The sequence below is a fragment of the Ochotona curzoniae genome, unplaced genomic scaffold (genome assembly GCF_017591425.1).
Source record: "Ochotona curzoniae isolate NIBS_2020 unplaced genomic scaffold, NIBS_Ocur_1.0 contig_2210, whole genome shotgun sequence".
Taxonomy (NCBI): domain Eukaryota; kingdom Metazoa; phylum Chordata; class Mammalia; order Lagomorpha; family Ochotonidae; genus Ochotona; species Ochotona curzoniae.
Window position 1 is genome coordinate 1,970,905 of NW_024465369.1, and position 18,685 is coordinate 1,989,589.

Sequence of the window (18,685 nt, forward strand, 5' to 3'; positions counted from 1 at the left end):
CAGAGTTGGGCCTGTCCAAAGCTGGGAGTTAGGAGCTTATTCCAGGTTGCCTGTGTGGGTTCGGGGACTGAAGTACTAGGGCCTTCCTCTGTTTCTTTCCCAGGCCAATAGCAGAGAGCTGGATCGGAGATGGAAAACCTGGGACTTGAACTAGCACTCAGATGGGATGCTACTTGCAACATCAGCATCCCATATGAGTGTGGATTCAAGTTTTTGTTGTTTCACTACCTATCAAGCTTCCTGCTAATGCACCCAGGAAAGTTGCAGAAGATGGCCCAAATACTTGAGGCCCTGCCACCCGTGTGGGAAGCATGGATGGAGCTCTGAGTTCTCGGTTCCAGCCTGGATAAGCACAAACTGTTACGGCTGTTAAGGAATCTTTCATCTGCTGGTTCACTCACCAATCTTCCTTCCCTTTTTTCCTTTGCCTCTTTCTTTGTAACTCTGCCTTTCAAATAAAATGTCAGTATCTGTGTTTATTGATGACCATTGCACAGTTATTTTTAGAAATGTGTTTTCATTAAGGAAGTCTGAAAGGAAAGGCAGGGCTGCTGGCACCTTCTTAGTGCTCATCCCTTAATCTGAGCATGTGCATCTAGTGTTTCTGTCACCACATTCCTTCCTAGCTAGCTAGACGTGTGTGTTAAGAATTCAAGGAATACTTTAGAAATGTGCCCCTTCCCATGCTCCATCAAGAGGTGACCAGTTTGCCTGATGTATTGTGTGTCTGTGTAAAATGTTCTGAGAAGGATTCAGACTGGGAGCAGTTTTCCTCCTGGGACATTTGTCACATGGGACTTAGGGGAGTGCTGCTAAGCATCATACAGTGCATGGGCAAGCCCTGCAGGTGTCTCGACCCAGATCAGCTGTAGTGTTGAGGTTGAAAAAGCCTGCACTGTCCTGCTCTCTCAACACTATGAGCTGTCCTAATGTGTCCATCACAAAAGCCTTTGTTACTGAACTTGACCTTGGTCTGTCTTCAGAAGGCTTGGGCTGCCAGGTTCTTCTGTCCCGATGTTACAGCTGCTAGCTGAAGTTGGGCCGCTGAGAAAGAACCTCTGCAGTTGCCGCTGGGAGGAACTGCATTGTCCTTAAGACTGAACAGACTGACTTCAGACAGCCGGCCTTTTTTAAAAATTAGCACAATCTACATGGGCAGTTCATAACAAACCCAGGGATAAAATGCTTTGAGCAACAATTGCTTGTTGATCCAAGTCCTTGGTAAATGCTGCTATATTTTCCAATGTATGGTGGCCTGAATAAAGATTTTTCTGTGATGCTATGCAAGCAAAACTGCATCTTGGATTTGGATCTTCTCTAAGGCTAATGATCCGTGCAGGTGGTGTGGTACCACAGCTGCCTGTCAGCCAAGGCTTCACCATGCATGTAACTAGTACTCTGGTGCATAGGTTGATTAGATATCTAAAATAGTCTTTCCACTTGGAAAACTTTGAATTTATGTGGGGTTATTGGATCATAATCCTGTTGTAAATTGAAGAGTTTAGTTACAAAGATTCTCCAGCAAGTTTGAACAAAAACAGAATTTAGGGATGCATTCAATTCAGTGCCAAAAACCTTTTTGAAATTCATGTATGGCTTTTCTGTAACCTGGATTGTCATGACCTTTGGAACGCTTCTCATGTCCCTGGATTTCAGATTTCTGCATAAAAATAAAGTTCTTTTAATTTTCCACAAGCTATTTTTGAAGTTCCTTCATGTATCAATACGCATACACTTCAGTTGGCACTTTTTTTAACCCTTTAATATTTGGCACATTCTGCTTGGAAGTGATTAGAGCTCAAATTACATAACTGCTCTGTGTTTTGCTCTTAGTGCCATGTGTTGCTTTGAACCTGAGATCCTAACCAATCAGTGGTAGGAGCTGCCACATTTAACCCTTTGAGATACGGCATGCTCCTCTGCTGAACCATACATTTTCCACCAGCAGGGATAGTATAGTTAAAAGGATGCAAAGCTTGAGTTTCTTTGCTTCTGTTCTATGTGATGTGAATAAATTTAAAACAGTGAGGAAGTGAGAACTGTGTGTGTGTCTGTGGGGTGAAGTCATTTGGTCAGTACAGATGATGGTTAATGGAAGACCTATTTTCCTGAACTTTAAAATTGGCCATTGTGGGTTTTGTCGAAGTATAAAAATGAGTCAAGAATGTGGGGAGTATTGAAGTGTGTGTGCATTGCTGTAAATAGTTTTGTCTGGAAGAAGGATGTCACACAGTGATGTGTCCTGGTGTCACCTACACTTGACATGCCAGTGTTAGGGTGGTTGATTCTGAAGAAAAATGAAAGGAAATGAAAGTGGACCCAGTAAAGCAGTTAGTCATTTATGTTGGACTGGTGTTTGTCCATTTCCCATGGAAATGCTCTCTCACGTAGCAATATGAAGTACTGACCTCTCATGAGCTTAGGAGGACAGTTTTTGTCCTTTCCACCTGTGATGTTTTAAGCCTTGGTATTGATTTACACAGCAAGAACAGTGCATTCATCACGAATAAATGGCATGAAGAATTGTGCCAAGCAAACACACCTGTACTTGGCAACACCCAGCCTGAGAACCCAAATGGGTCCTTGCTAGTGTCACCACATGACTTCTAACAGCATGGAACACTTTCATCTGTCTTTGGCTGTTAGAGACAAATGGAATTACATAGTACAGAAACACTCAGTTTTCAATCTATTTTATTATTTGAGAGGCAGATCTCCCATCTGCTTGTCAACATCCCAGTGGCTGGTGCAGGTAGACTGAAGCCAGGATCCAGGAATTTGGGTCAGGTTGTCTTGCATGTGGACAGCATGGATCCGCTGCCTTGACCTTCACCTGCTGCTTCCCAGGATCTGTGCTGACAGGAAGCTGGAGGATGGTCTCAAACGCAGGCACTCTGTTATATAGCCTGGGCATTCCACTTGCTTCTTTTTAAAAATATTTTTCTTGCGAAGTCAGATATATAGAGAGAGAAGAGGAGAGAGAGAGGAAGATCCTCCATCTGATGGTCACTCCCTAAGTGACCGCAATGGCTAGAGCTGTGGTAATCCAAAGCCAGGAGTCTCCTCTGGGTCTCCCATGTGAGTGCAGGATCCCAAGGCTTTGGGCCATCTTCTGCTACTTTCCCAGGCCCCAAGAAGGGAGCTGGATGGGAAGCAGGGTTGCTGGGATTAGAACTGGTGCCCATATGGGATTCCAGTGCGTCAAGGCAAGGACTTTAGCCACACTGGGCCCTCCAGTTGCTTTTTGACTACTTGGCAGAATGCCTGCCCAGATAAGACTACTTCTTAACATAATGCTTGATTTTGCTTCTCCCTGGACATGATGGAAATACTTGAAAATGTAGCAGTTTTGCTTCTTAGCAACTTTCAGTGGGAGATGAACAAAAATTTTCTGTTCCACTTGAATAAAAAACTGCAAGATAGTAAGACATAATACTCTGGCTTCCATAACGAAGAAAATGACCATCTTAATCATCACATTGCCTGGTGGGATTAAGATTTTGATTTGGAAGGCAGGCAACTGCATAGAACTGAGTTGGTGTATGTGTTGGAGTGATCAAGTTCATTTGAATTTGGAGTGACTTAAAGCATTAGAGTGTTGCTAGTGGACCATACTACATAGAAGCTTTTAATCAGCTTTGGGTTAGAAGCCTTAGCATCACTGTCCTTGCATTTAGAAAATCATTTCTGAGCAGTAATTCTGACTTGTCTACATAAGCTGAATTGGATGACTGATTGTTGAAATTTGGGTCATGGAGAGATGAATTTGACCTTCATGACAAGGGCAAGTTGAGTCCTTTGGAATATTGAACCATTAAGTTCCCTTAAAGCTATTACATAAAAATATGGCTTTCTTAGCAACCGTCATCCATGGTGAAAAAATGTATTCTCACTCCTTTCTGGATGTGTCAGGGGCTGGCTCGTTCTCGGTGAGCCACAGCAGCCAAGTCTGGAACATGATGTGGTTCCCAGTGGGGTGTTCTGTGGGCAGCAGCTACCGGGACGTGACAAACATTGGCCATGCAGCTTCTGTTGGTCCCAGCAGAGATGAAAATGAACAGTTTCAGCAAAATTGCAAAGCCAAGGATGTTTGTCTTTGGGAAACTGCCATTGGCTTGCTTTTTTCCCCTTTATGTGAAAGGCATTCTCTTTTGTCTTTTCTTGTCAGTGGTTTCCAGTCATCTTTGCTGATAATAACAGGGAAGGGACCTTTCATGTCTTTGTCTTTGAAACATAAGTTTGCAGTTACTAAATCTGCACCTTGTTTCCGTTTTGCATGTATAAGCCCCTGAAGAGGAAGAAGCTGGGGTTGCATATAAAAATGAGTTCAGGAAATGAGACCTGAAGTGGAAATTGAATCACGCTGCTCCTGGGCTTGAGGACTTTGCCATTCGTCCTTTGGCACAGAGTCCCGAGTCTCAGCCATGGTGCTTTAGTCCTCTCATTTTCATGTCATCTCGGACACACCTGGGCCACTTTCTGCATCCCTCTGTGCTTGCATCCCCTGTCCTTGAGAACGACTGATGCAGACATCACCGTTGTGTATGCACCTGCTCTTCCCTTGGTTGGGGAATGCCCTTCCTGTCACTTTCATTTGCTCCTTCAAGGTTCCTTCCAGGGTCTGGATTATCATCCTTAATCCTCCTGGGTCAGATGAGAAACCCTTGTGTATTCTTGCTTCATGCAAATTGCATGTCACAAATGGGTGCTTTTATTCCTCACTGTGTGCCAACTCTGTAAAAGATTGTCAGACACATACTAGCTCCTGAGCAGGTGCCAATGAGTGAATCCCATTTGGTGGGTAGCATTATCTATTATTAGTGAGTCTGCTTCTCCACTCTTTGAGGGCAGGGTTCTTGCCTCTTTGTTGTCACATACTCAGTGACTGGCCAGGGTGCAGGAGAGTGTGTGCATGGGGTCAGGCAGAACTGGCCCATGGGGACAGTGTTTCAGAGGCAGCGGAGGCTGCTGCTCACCTTGTCATTGTTATGTAGGCTTGAGTCTAGGGGCCGACCCTTCCCCTATAACATAGTGGTCTGTCACCAGAGGACTCCAGAATGCTGCAGAATCAGAATTATCTGTGCTTTTCCAATTTCCCAGCCCCTTGTTTTCCGAATTGGATTGCTGCCGTGTATGCGAAGGTGTTGAAAAAAGCTTCTCTGGCTCAGGGAAAATGCTTGACATTGATGTTGATTACTTTGCTGATTGCTGGTGCAGGTAGACATCAGTAAAACAGAAAATCTGGGAAAAGGGGCTTATGTTAAGGCAGTATCAATCATCATCCTTTAAGGGTACTAATTGCCATTATAATGTGATTGCTGTGCAGCTCAGCACAGTCCTGTATGTGGCTCATCACGGTTTATTCCTGAAGGAACTTGCATGTGAATGTGTAATTGACTCAGATCCTTGGACTCTAGGATTCTATCATAGCTGCTTTTTCTTTTTTTTCACTTCCCAGAAAAAAGAAATTAAAGGCTGGAATAGTGGTGTCAAAATTTTGAACCCCTCGGTCTCTGATACCTGCTAAGATCTTCGGCAGCTGCTCACCTGCCAGTGAGTGCCAGAGGGTGGCAAAATGAAGAACCAAAAACCAAGCCCTGGGCCAAGGGGAGAGATGCAGTTAGAGGCAGGCACTGCTGTCTCCTATGGCGCTGTTTCCTCTTCGTCTCAGGGAGCCTGGCTCAGAGGAAAGGACTTGTGTGCTCACCTGGCTGTCTGGGGCTCTGCTATCTGCCAGGACAAGGGCCCCTGGGGAATGAGTAAAGGTGCATCGTCTGCTTTTAATTTGTGAGATGCTGGGTCTGCCAGCACATTGCTTGGCCCTGCCTGTCTCCCCACCTGGGACGTTAGATGCAAGAATAGTACAGGTTGGGTTCAGGGATGACCACAGCCAGGAATGCATAGGCCTTTTGTGTAGGGGACAGTTGCTCTGAGGGGACCTCATTCTGATGGCTATGGTGTGAGGGAGGTTGGCAGGGATGATTGGACAGAGATGTGTGTAGGCCAAGTGGTTCCCAGCCAGTAATGATCTCACCTGTCTTGGGAGTGTTGATGGGAAAGGACTGGCAGTCTTGATTATGCTGTAACCCTGCCAGGTCAGAAGGACATTGCCTTTTCCAGGCCCGGAGATTCAGGCTCAGTTATCTTGAATCTGTTCTAGAGGCCTCTTGCCCAAAGAGAAATGGAGAAGTTCAACTTGACATTCCTTCACTCAAGCCATGTCTATCTTGTATAGCCTCTCAGTTGTCCCTTTGCACTATACTACCCATCACTGCCTGCAGTCAGACATAGGTCTGTGTCCACTTCTCCCCTCTTTGACCCAGTGGGGGCCCCAGTGAGCTGGGCAAGCCTGTGGCTGGGATGCTGCTATGTGCATGACAGGTGCTCCAAAGGCTTACTGAACAGCTGAACGAAACGAAAGGGCAGTCTGTTAATGTCCTTGGTATATACCTGTTCACCATCAAAACAGCCTGAGATTTTCCTGGCTGTACTCACCATTCTGAAGTATCTGCTTAATAAACACTGGGAGAGGGCCCGGTGCGATGGCGCAGTGGTTAAGGTCCTCGCCTTGCACACCCGGGATCCCATATGGGCGCTGGTTCTAATCCCAGCAGCCCCGCTTCCCATCCAGCTCCCTGCCTGTGGCCGGGGAAAGCAGTTGAGGACGGCCCTAAGCTTTGGTACTCTGCACCCATGTGGGAGACCTGGAAGAGGCTCCTGGCTTCCGATCGGCATAGCATCAGCCATTGCGCCCACTTGGGGAGTGAATCATTGGATGGAAAATCTTCCTCTCTGTCTCTCCTCTCTGTATATCTGCCTTTCTAATAAAAACAAAACAAATCTTAAAAAAAAAAATAAACACTGGGAGAAGTTAACCCCTAGGATTTAACTAAAAGGGAAACCATGGTGGGAGAGAAGGTGGGTGAAGGAAAGTGATGGGTGCTGGTTCTAATCCTGGCAGCTCCACTTCCCACCCAACTCCTTGTTTGTGACCTGGGAAGGCAGTTGAGGATGGTCCAAAGCCTTGGGACCCTGCACCCATGTGGGAGACCTGGAGGGAAGTTTCTGACTCCTGGCTTTGGATCGGTGCAGCACTGGCCATTGTGGTCACTTGGGGAGTGAACCACTGGATGGAAGATCTTCCTCTCTGTCTCTCTTGTTCTCTGTATATCTGCCTTTCCAATACAAATAAATAAATCTTTTTTAAAAATGATGATGAAAAGAAACAACTTGGAACCTGGTCATTTATGGCAGGGAGATTTGTCGCTTTTATTAACATTCAGAGCTTCCTGCTGTTCACTTGAATTTTTTTGTTGTTGTTGGGAAAGATTTTCAGGGACATAGTTAACCTCCTGTACAGCTGTGTTCTCAACATGTGCCCTGAGCCACAGTCAGAACCTGATCAGAACCATCAGAGAGCCCACCAGTTCTGCATGGAACCCAGCCTGTGGCCATCCTGAGGATGGACAGTGGGAGCTGAGATAATGGAGAGGAACAGCAGCCTACAGGCCCTCAGGGCTGGGCAGCAGGCATCACAGCCTCCACCTGGCTTTGTGACTGTGGGACAGCCTCCCTATGTGGAGCTGTTGCTTTTGAATCGAACACATCCCTTGACTTCTCCCAAATGCGCCTATCTGTAAAATGTTACAGTTACAGAACCTGCCATTTAAGGTTGCTCTGAGAATTAAGGGAGTTACTGTATGTGGAAGGTCTTAGAACTATGCCTGGGAGAATAAGTCACCCAAATGTCTCAGCTATGGGGGCTGGCATTAGGGAATAGTCGGACAAAGCTGCTACCTATACAACCAGTATTCCATATGGGAGTTGGTTTGTGTCCTGGCTGTTCCACTTCAGTACATCTCCCTTCTGATAGCCTGGGAAATGCAATGCAAGATGTACCCCTTGCCACCCATGTGGAGACTTGGGTGAAGCTCCTGGGTTTGACTTGGTCAAGTATCGTATGTTGTAGCCTTATAGGGACTCAACCAGTAGCAGGAAGAGATTTCTCTTTCTGTCTAAAATAAATGAGGACCCAGACTGAAGGATGTACCTGAGTTCCAGCTTTCCCACCATAGTGCCATGTGTGGTAGATATCTGGGTTCTGGTGCCTTCAGTGCTGCTGAGTAAACTGCTCAGGATAGGGCCAGGACAGAGTAGGGACCACTGAGGACTCAGTGTAGAATGGTCACTAAGGGACTCTCTTGGAGAGGACACTGCACCCATCTGAGAATGAGAGGGACTTGGGGCTGGTCAAGAGCTCTTCCTGGACCTGTGTTCTGTACCTGCCTGTGTATATGACAGCCAGGTCTTGGGGTGGGTTGGGTCATGTACACTCGATGGTCTCACCTGGGCCAGGCCCGTGTACTCTCAGCCACATGTCAGCAGGGATATGATCTACACACCAGGCCAGGTTGTGTACCCACTAGTGTATGTGTCACATTTGGGTTTGAGCCGGGCATAGGAGTTGGGGAGTTCTCCCTGGGACAGATCGCTGTATCTGCTGAGATTCAGAGTCGGAGGAAGGTTCCAATTGTTAAGAGATGGTATAAATTCTAGCAGAAAACATTGTTTGGACCTGGGTATTGAACCAGTGTATAGTGCTTGCATTTACTGAAAATGAAGAGGGAGGAGGCCATGACGCCTGCTTGTATACCTGGACTGGGCTCTGCTGCAGCTGCCCAGAGATGGTGCAGAGCCCTTATGTTAAAGGGGTTAGCCCTTCTTTCAGGCACCGTCTTCAGTCAGTGTCTCTATGATGCTCACGTTTCTGACTGCACAAATCTGGAACTGCTCGAGTCTTTTCTTTTCTTTTTCCTTTCTTTCTTTCTTTTTTTTTTTAATCTAAGTTAGGAGCAGAGAAACGTAGAGACACATGCAAAGTACCTTGTTTTGCACCTGTCCTTGGGAGATAGGGTGTGACACCTTCCTGCCACATCCCTGTCCTCACCGAGTGGGGGTGCCATTGAGCAGGTGGCCAGAGTTATTCTCAAAGTAGCTCTTACACTGAGGCAGTTCTGAGTGATGGAGGACGTGCCTGTAGCTAGGGGTGGAGTTTACAGCCCCCACTCTGCTCTGCTGACACTCCAGTGTCTTGGTAAATTGTTCTGATGAGCAGATCCCACCCTGAGCCATCTCTTAGTTACTCAGGTAGGATACAAGGGGCTGGTGAATAATAAAGCTGCTCCTGAACTGAACAAATCCTAAGGATGTGGAGTCTTCCTCCAGGAAGAACCAATGTCAAAGCTAGTCCGATTCCTTATTGTACAGTGCAAGATAAAGGAACTGGCATGATGGCTCGATTGGTTAATCCTCCTCCTGCAAGCACCAGCATCATATGTGGGTGCCAATTAGTATCCTAGCTGCTCTGCTTCCCATCCAGGCAGCAGAGGATGGCTCAATGACTTGGAACCCTGAACCCACGGACGACCTGGAGGAAGCTCCTGGCTTCTGATAGACTCAACTCCAGCTGTTGGAGCCATTTGAGGGAGTGAACCAGTGGATGGAAATCTGTCTCTCCTCCTCTCTGTAAATCTGCCTTTCCAATACTTATAAGTAAATCTTCAAGATAGCAAGGTACAAGGAGGACCTGGGAACAGCTGCTTGGCGCAGGGCCCTCTCTTTCCTTGTCTGGGAGTTGCTGCTGTTGCTGTAACCTGGTGTCAGACTGGCCTCCTGGGTTTGCAGGAACATTTGTTTAGCCTAGGTGCCTCTAGCTTTTTTTTTTTTTTTTAGAATAACCTTATTTTGTCCCATGGTAATTAAGCTGTCTTTGGGGATTTTACAGTGACCTGTTAAATAACCACAGAAACAGCATTACTGAATTGGAGACTGTGGCTTTGAAATTGTACTGCAGTGTTCTGAGCACGGTGAACTGCTGGCTGGTCCTGAACTGGATTTCAGGGTCACAGATGAACCCTTCTGAGTAAGTACACCCCGCTCCCCAACCTCCTACCCACACCGAAATCTGAATGATCGTGGGTACTGGCTTGTGCGTGGCCAGGCATACAATTAGCCTGTGGTGAGATTTTCCCTGTTGTCCCCGTGGTTGCTAGCGAATGCTCATTGGTGTTCTGTATGCACTTGAATTTCTGTACATGTGTGCTTTCTGTAGTGCATCTTGTTCTCTCTCTCTCTCTCTCTCTCTCTCTCTCTCTCTCTCTCTCTTTCTCTCTCTCTCTCTGCCATCGTTCCTGCAGACTGCACACACTTAAGGTGAATTTCATAGTACATCTTGGTCCTTGCACTCCCAGCCTGGGGTTCTCCAGAGGCATTTCCATTTGGATATTTTGAGCTCCTGCTCTCTCCCGCCGCCTCCTCCCTAGCCGCTGCTTAAGCAGAAGGTGTGTAACAGGGGATGACACACGGAAAGTGCGCAGTAAATGTTGTGGCTATGGTTTTTCTTACTAGTCATTTATTCCCATCTGATTGACAAACAGCTTTAAGCAGCAGTAAAATGCAGAAAATAGAAACCTTGCTGACAGCCTCCGGTGTAGAATTTGAATCAAGGCATTCTTAAGTCTTGCTAGTGGCAGTGCGAATTGATACACTTCTGAAAGAAACATTGCCAACATAACTGCCTCAGAAGAAGCCAAGACATCCTCTGACTTGGACAGATAATTTCTTCGTTCTTCTAAATGAAACATGTTTAAACTTTAATTTTACTGTAAAGGTAGGGTCAGAGACACAGTTCTTCCAATTGTGAACATATACATAAAATCATTCATGTAAGAATGGAAGACAGGTTTGTCACACCTTTATATAGGGAAATTGAAAATAAAATGAGTGTCTAAAACTGGTTTTATTTAAGTAAAACAACCATCTCTGAATGTATACTAGATTAGTTTGTGAATTGTGATTCAAAAGATGGGGAAAAAGTTTGGAGTTAAGATCAGTGCAGGCTACAAGAAACAACCATGCCATTTGTGATATAAATGTATGGCTAAACATGCCATACATTTGTATATATGGCTGGATGGTGTGTGTATGTGGGACAGTGCTGCAGAGAGATAATGCAATTGACTGTTGATTTTTTTTTTTTGATGCAAGAAAATTTAAAACTATGTGTAAATCTTTTTCACAATACGCCTTTTCCGTGACCTTTCTGATGAACTTGTTTGTGTGTATGGGAGACACCAAACTAAGTGGATAGATATCTTATTGCATCCACTCAACTGCTAAAATAGAATATTACATTCACCAGTGAATCACAACAAAGTTTTATTATAAATGAAAGGCAAGGCAACTGGCTGGCTGGCTGGCCCAAACCTACACCCCTTACCAGAGTGTGGGCCCTGAATAGCACATTGACAGGGTTTTTATAGGGGCAGTGCACAATAGCCTACAAGGTGAGGGAGGAAATGCCACACGTTCCCTGCTTATCTTGGCTGGACAGTCCATGCATAGCTCTTCTCTGGTCTAGCAATTAAGGTAACCACCTACTTAATTACTTGGAACCACCTGTGAGATAAAACCAGACTTGGGCCTTGGAGCCATCTGTGCCTAACTGAACTTGGGCCTGGATTCATGAGACTTCGGGCCCATCAGTGCTGAAGGTCACATAGGCCATTTGGCCTGCAAGCTTAGTTTCTTAGTAGCATTGAGCCATGTTTACTCAATTTTGTTTTCCACTTTACAGTCTGATGATGGGTTTCTATAGTTAACTTGCAATCTGTGCATTTCCAGTATTCATCCAATGTTTGACAAAGAGCAAGTGTTGTGTTTCTGTCAGAAATAAGGCAGCTCCAGCACTTGGAAAATCAGGGCTCTAATTGCTGGTGTGAGGGTTCCAGGAGAGCAAGAACTCAGTAAGGGAGCCAGTTTCCGGGTGATCCCCAACACAAGGTGATGGGCTGCTCTCCTCAGCAGCCCTTCTTGCCCGCCCAGAATGTGTGCCCAGCTCTCTGCGGAGCCCTAGCCTGATAGGAGCCCCTCTTGGTCTCCTTGACTAAGGAACAGTCTCCCCCTCCTTGACTTTGCCAGAGGATTTGTGGTTTCTGGGTTTTCTGCCGAGGCCCTGTGGGATTTGCTGAGAGGCTGTTTAATCAGAAGTGATGAAAGCTGGCTTCTGCCTGATCCCGTTTTTGGATCCCATTTCCCGTTCTCCTTCGCTGTCTCCCTGGCATTCCTGTCCTTGCTGTTCTCTGCATACCATTTTAACGGGGTAAAAATAAACTTTGCTTGCTGCTCAGAATTGATCCTGAGCAAATCTATCTTTTGGCTGGGCCTGGGTGCCAGATGGCCTTGTACCCCCTGCTGGGTCATGGAATTGTCCTTTGGGAAGAACCTTGAGTTGCTCTTGACTCTATCTGGGAGCATTCACCACCAAACTCTGCGGGTGGCAATTTGCATTTGTTTGTTTTTCTCTCCCTCTCCCGATTTCAGGAAGGAGAAAGAGGTGACTTTGTGGAATCTTCCCATGAATGGACTCAGCTTTACTGCTAGTATTAAGAATGTGTATCCCTAAGCTACTTAACGTATGTTGTGTCAACTTCTAACAGAAGTATATCGTTTCTCCTTGGAGCTGTCTGCAATGGTTGCTTTAAAATACAATGCCAATTGGGGCCAGCATTGTGGGGCAGCACATTAAGCCACTGTTGTATTGCCAGACTCCCCTGTGGGCTCCAGTTCTGGCTGCTCCATTCCCAGTTTAGCTTCCTGGTAGGTAATGTGCCTGGGAAAGCAATGGAAGATGGCCAAAGGCTTGGGACCCTGCTGGAGACTCAGATGGAGTTCCTTGTTTCCTGATTTCAGCTTGCCCCAGCCCTGGCCACTGTAGCCATTTGTGGGGGTGAACCAGTGGATGAAGATCTTTCTCTTCCAATTTCTTTAACTCTGCCTTTCAAATAAAACCAAAGCAGAATATTACTTCAGCATTAGGGAGAGCAGGATTTATAGATGCTAGTTTGAGGAAAGCCAGAAAAAAAAAAGGAGTTTGTGGCTGTTAATAGCACCTCCATGGTTGCACACACTCTCATTCATTCTTGCTATAACCTTGGGTAGCAATAAGCAGGTCCAGGAAAGAATATTACCTGTGTCTACTCATTATTTGGTCAATAGCTTTAAGATAAGATAGCTTATGTGCTGTGTAGGGATAATAAACATGACTCAATGCAATCTGTGGCTCATACGCTATAAAATAAATAGTGGGGGTGTTAAGGATCAATGAGATCTGCCAGCGTGAATTTGTGTCTCTCCCCACGGTAGGTCTGGGTACCTTCCCTGTGGAGAGAGTGCAGTGGGTTTGGAATCCTGCCCCCTTCTAAGGGGCTTCGTTGAGGCGCAAGTGTTATTAGCTCTGTCCTCACTCTGTCATAGTTAAGGCCCTGATTCAGTATCTTCCCTGAATGCCCATGCCTTCTCTTGACACAATAGGTGTTTTGATGTGCAGGTGGTTCATTCTGCCACAAGAACCTCAGTTCAGGAAGGTGATAAAGAAGCTGAAATTCTGTGTGGTTTCCTCAATCTCTTTGCCCAGGCTCAGGAGTTATCATAACTGCAAAGGTCACATGTCTGTCTTATTTTCCAATTTTGTGATCTCCGGTGTTCCCCAGAACACTGTTGGCCTCAAAGGTAGGTGACCTCTAACATGGAAACACCCGTTAGCCTAATCCTGTAAGCTTGTCCGATTCCTTCAGGTTCCTAAGCCATAGCTCATTGTGTACCTACCCCCAGAACATGACTTGTTTCTGAGTTAAAGGCTACTGTCACAGACTGGAATGCTTATTGTCAGCACTTAGTACATTTTTGAATTTGGGGAAAAAAAAAAAAACCCTGCAAGTGTGAGTTTTCTATTTTTGAGGAGGATTTCCCTTTTCAAAGTTTCTGAAGTGTTTGGATTTTACTCTGCACACTCGGTAATGATTTATCCTCTTGCAGTACAATTTTCTAAAAGTTATCCTAGAAATTTCAGAGGGCATAAAAAAGTCTCAAACCTGTGAACAGGGAGTCAGAAGTTTGCTTTGTTCTTATACACCGTTTGGGGTGTGGCATGTGGTGCTGTAATTGTTATTTCTAGCTCTGTTTCCTCCTTCAGCCTCACCCATTGTTGAGTTGCTCCTAATCAGCATTGTGTACAAGTGCATCCCTCTGTAAAACTTACCTCAACCTTTCTGATGCCGGTAATCCTGCCTGTATTGGGTGCCTGGGATGCATATGAGTGTGTGTGGGTATGCGTGCTTGCAAGAGCTTCTGGTTGGCTGGAATCATATGTTTCCCTTAGTTGGCTTAATTTGTGATGATCACAATAAGAAATGGGCTTTATTGGGCTGATGTGTTGGCTCAGCTGCCTAATCCTCCACCTCCAAGTACCACGTGCCATATGGGCACTAGCTTGTATTCCAGTTGCTCTACTTCCAATCTAGCTCCCTGCTTGTGGCCTGGGAAAGCAATGGAGGATGGCCCGAAGCCTTGGGACACTGCACCCACGTGGGAGACCCGGAAGAGGCTTCTGGTTTGTGGCTTTAGATCAGTTACTTTGGGAGTGAACCAGTGGATGGAAGATCTGTCTCTTTTTGTGTAAATCTGCCTTTGCAATAAAAAAAACCTTAAAAGAAAAAATGGACTTTATCCTATGTGTTGGGCTGGAGGAGGAAATAGGCACACCTGGGCGTGTAGGCTGGCTCATGTTGCCCAGCAAGTCACTTCATGTATCTGATCATCCAGCAGAGTTGTTTGTGGATCTCCCTGCAGCTTTTAGATGCCATGGGTCTGTGAGTCAGACAGATCTGCATTATATTTTGGATATTCCATGGTAAAAAATGAACAGGATGCAAGTGAATTTAAAGCCATTTTCTCCCCATTTTTCATGTGGGTGAAGCTCCTGTGTAGTGCTGTGGGACTGCTGTTCTTGAGAAGTTGATCTCACTCATTGCTTAGTGCTGTATTCCCTACTTAACAATAGATGCTGACGTTGTCACGTGGGGTCTGCCTTTGAATTTCGCCTCTCTTTTCTTAATGAGGTATCTATTGGAAAGGTAGAGTGACACAGGAGGAGACAGATCCACTGTCTGCTTGTTGATTGCCCAAATGTCTGTAACTGCCAAGGCTTTGTCATTTTGGGTCTCTCATGCGGGTCCTACAAACCAAGTAATTGCATCATCATTTGATGCCCCTCGGGCTTTAGGATGAAGCTGGATTGGAAGCCTGGTTGACTTGAACCAGGCAATCTGATACCAGGATGTGGCCATTCCGAGTGACAGCTTAACCTGCTTTGCTGTCACTTCACTAGCTGTGACATAGTTCCATTTGATTTGTTAGCTTCATCGATATTTTGTTCTGATTGTGCTGGGGACTGAATTGCCTAGAATCTGGGAGACTAGAATGAATCAGCTCTTCTTGCCCTAAGGACTCCGCAGGCTGCTATGTTAGCAGGTATATATGCTGCAGTGTATGCCAGTGGTCTTTTCAAAGTCCCCCGAGCCCTTGGGAGTTGGAGCATTCTTAAGTTTGAACTTGCCCATGATGCTGAGGGAATTTCTAGGTTATGAACAACCTTGCAGGCAGGGGGAACAGCATGAGCATTGCCCGAATGATGCTAGACTGATTTGTTCCAGAAATTGTGAATGATGTATAGGAGAATCCACTGGAAGAAAAATTTAAATTGAAAGGTAGGTGGGAGGACTTTCCTAGTGGACAAAGCAGTCACTTACAATATTAACATAGCCCATATGGGTGTTGGTTTGTGTCCTGACTGCTAGACCTCTAATCCAGCTTCCTGCTTGTGTGTTTGGGAAAGCAGCAGCAGATTGCCCAAGTGCTTGGTCTCCTACACCCATGTGGGAGACCTGGATGAAGTTCTGCGCTCCTGGCTTTGGGTTTGCCTGACTCTGGCCATTTTGTCCATTTTAGGGGAGTGAAATAGTACAAATGGAAGAGCTCTCTCTCCTTCCTTTTCCCCTCACCTTCTCGCCCCCTCTTCCTACCTGATGGTGCCTTTTACTCTCTGTACCTGTACGTTTCAAATGAGTAAATGGGGCATTAATTAACCAAAAGAACAAAGTTGTTAGTTTTGCAAATCTAGGGCTTAAAATCTGAGGTTTGGGAAGAAGAGAGATTTGATACTGTTGGCATCACTTGCTGTAGAGAGGAAGGTGATGCCTTCTACTGTGTGGTCAGACTTCAGAAGGGAAGAGAGGGTAGGGAAGGGTTGCTGCTAGGTTGGTAGTTCCATGCAGGACAGAGCACAGGTCCCACTGCTCCAGCAAACCTTAAATCATATTTCAGTAAGATACTGAGTTTCCTTTTGTGTTACACTCGATAGGAGAACAGTCTTGAGGTAGCAAAATCCAAGTGGTGACTTTGCCAACTCCTGTGCTGCTCTCCTTGTATGGCCTATGATACAGTGGAGGAAAGAGTGGGAGGAAAAATGTGGGAAGATGTTTACCCGTGTGTGTTCTGCTTACATCCCCTAGGACAGGGTTAAGACACATTGCCCCTAGCTACAAGAGATGCTTGCTTGCAGTCTACAGTCAGAAGCTCTGCTGAATTCATGGGAGCATCTGTGAAAGGGGGAGGCAATAGCTTTGGGAGAGAGGATGGTAGCACTTCAGCACATTTCTGTTGGGGCCTAACTGTGTTGGCATTACCAGATGCCAATGAAGATAGTCCCAGCCCATATTTTCTAGGTTCTTCATATCAAGAATGAAGTAATTTACAAACTCTTGTCTGCTCCATCAGGCTCCCTGACCTGGGAGCCAGCCTCCAGCTGCTTTCTGTGACCTTTGGCTTGGGAGACAAGATGTTTGAGCTGGCCAAATGTCAGATTTTTTGCTGCCTGGCTCTGCCCAGCTCTGCAGAAGGCCAACATTCCTGACACAACCTTCTTCAGGATTCCCAGGCAACTGACAGCAATGTCCAGGAAGTTGGCTGGGGGACACCTTTTGCACTTGGTCCCAGCTGGATGTGAGCCTTGGCTGTCGCACCATCTGGACTCCATCCAGTGTGGCTGCATTAATGAGGTTCTTGGGGTATTTTCGTGCAGAGCAACTTGTCAACCTTGGGTGGGGGAAAAGCAGTCAGTGTGCCCTTGCTATGTTGCCTCCTGCAGCTGCTCTCAAACCTGCCTGCTGGTCAGAGGCACATGCAAAAGAGGCTGCTTCATATGATAGGATCCCATGATCCATCATAGTGAAGCTACTAAGGTTAGTTCAAAGGGTGATGCCCCCAAATAGATATTTATATTTAATTTTAATATGTTTAAAAATAAAATGTTTATAAATGGATACTTACATTTAAGTTCACTCCTCAAATGTCTGCAATAGCCAGGGCTAAATTAGGCTGAAGCCAGAAGCTAGAACTCTATCCAGGGCTCACCCTGGATGGTAGGGAACTAGCTATTTGAGATAGCACCTGCTCCTTCCCTGGGGTGTGCATTAGCAGGAAGCCAGAATGGGAAGTGGAGCAAGGCACCCTGATGTGAAACATGAATCTCCCAAGGGGTGAACTCACTGTTACACATAGACATGCACTTAATGCTCCCAGGATTAGACCTTTGAATATGTGTGCTTAAGACTGGGCCAGGCTGGGGAACCACTGCCTCACAGCCTTCTTGGTAAAACAACTATTGGCAAATGCCTCACAGTTTGCTTTCTGTTGAGGGGTTTATGTTACAGTTTGACTTGTAAATGTTAGGTATGGGACTGTGTCTGATGCTCAGCCTGTGTAAAGGAGACAACAGTGTGTTTTTCTGAGTGAATGGCATTTGTGTGCAGCTCCACGGCTCCCTTGAAATGTTTGCTCCGTGGCATATTAAGTTGTCTTAAAACATTTCCACTAGCAGAAGGTAAAAATTAGCACACCAGGAAATGTTGTGTATGCACCATTTCAAAGAAATTAAATACTTTTCCCCTTCCAAAATTGCTGATAGATTTGAAAGTTAGTGTTAAACTTCATTCTGGAGTTCTTTGGTAAAGGTGCTCTTTTTTTTTTTTTTAAGGAAATCCTTTCTAGAAAATTTGAGTTCTCAAGAGTGCTATTGAGGTAGATGGGAATTAGACTCTGTATAGCAGAGGGTGAAGACAAGGCCCTTTAGAAAGGCAAGGAAGTGTGGCAGGTGATCGCAATCTCAAAAGCACACCTGGAAGCTGCCCAGGATTTTTCAGTGCAAATTCCTGTCCAGACCCTGATAACAGGTGACCCCAGCCTCCCTTCCAGGAATAGCTGTCATGGGGAAGCGTCTCTGCCAGGCATCAAATAGGTTCCCCAGTCTGATAACATTGGGCAGTGAAACCTTCACAGCTGTCCCCCTCAGTTCCCCCTCACACCCACCCACCACACAAACAAGGGCATCCTAGGGCAATCTCTGCCCAGTCTGATAACATTGGGCAGTAAAACCTTCACAGCTGCATCCCCCATCCCTCCAAGAGCATCCTAGATCAATCTCCTCTGCCCAGTCTGACAGCGCTGAATAGTAAAATCTTGGGAGGAATTTCACCTGATTCACAGTCAGCAAATGCTTTGTCCAGGAGGGAGAGGGAGGAGGAGAATCAGTGGGAAGAACTGGACCTCGTACCCATAAAAGCCCCCCACTCTGAATAAAAGCCTTTGTCAGCTCTTTGCTGAGCTGTCCACCTGGCCTGTCAGGTGTATCCTTTACATGAAATCCTGTAACCTTGGCTTTCCCAGTCTGAATGGTTGGGCGTTCTCTCGGATTTCTGTCTAGAGAAGTGTCCATCTGTCTTGGTGAATG

General features: G+C 45.9%; 1 protein-coding gene across 4 annotated transcripts in view; it reads left to right on the plus strand.

Annotated features, from left to right (window-relative positions):
• MGAT5 (alpha-1,6-mannosylglycoprotein 6-beta-N-acetylglucosaminyltransferase) overlaps positions 1-18,685 on the plus strand; it is a 331,427-nt gene that overhangs the window by 56,020 nt on the left and 256,722 nt on the right. For 3 of the 4 annotated variants that reach the window (XM_040971485.1, XM_040971486.1, XM_040971484.1), the window contains one exon: positions 9,785-9,922. The exons of the other annotated variant lie outside the window; for it this stretch is intronic. The gene's annotated coding sequence lies outside the window, so the exon portion shown is untranslated. The remainder of the gene's footprint in view (positions 1-9,784; positions 9,923-18,685) is intronic. 4 annotated transcript variants of the gene reach the window in all.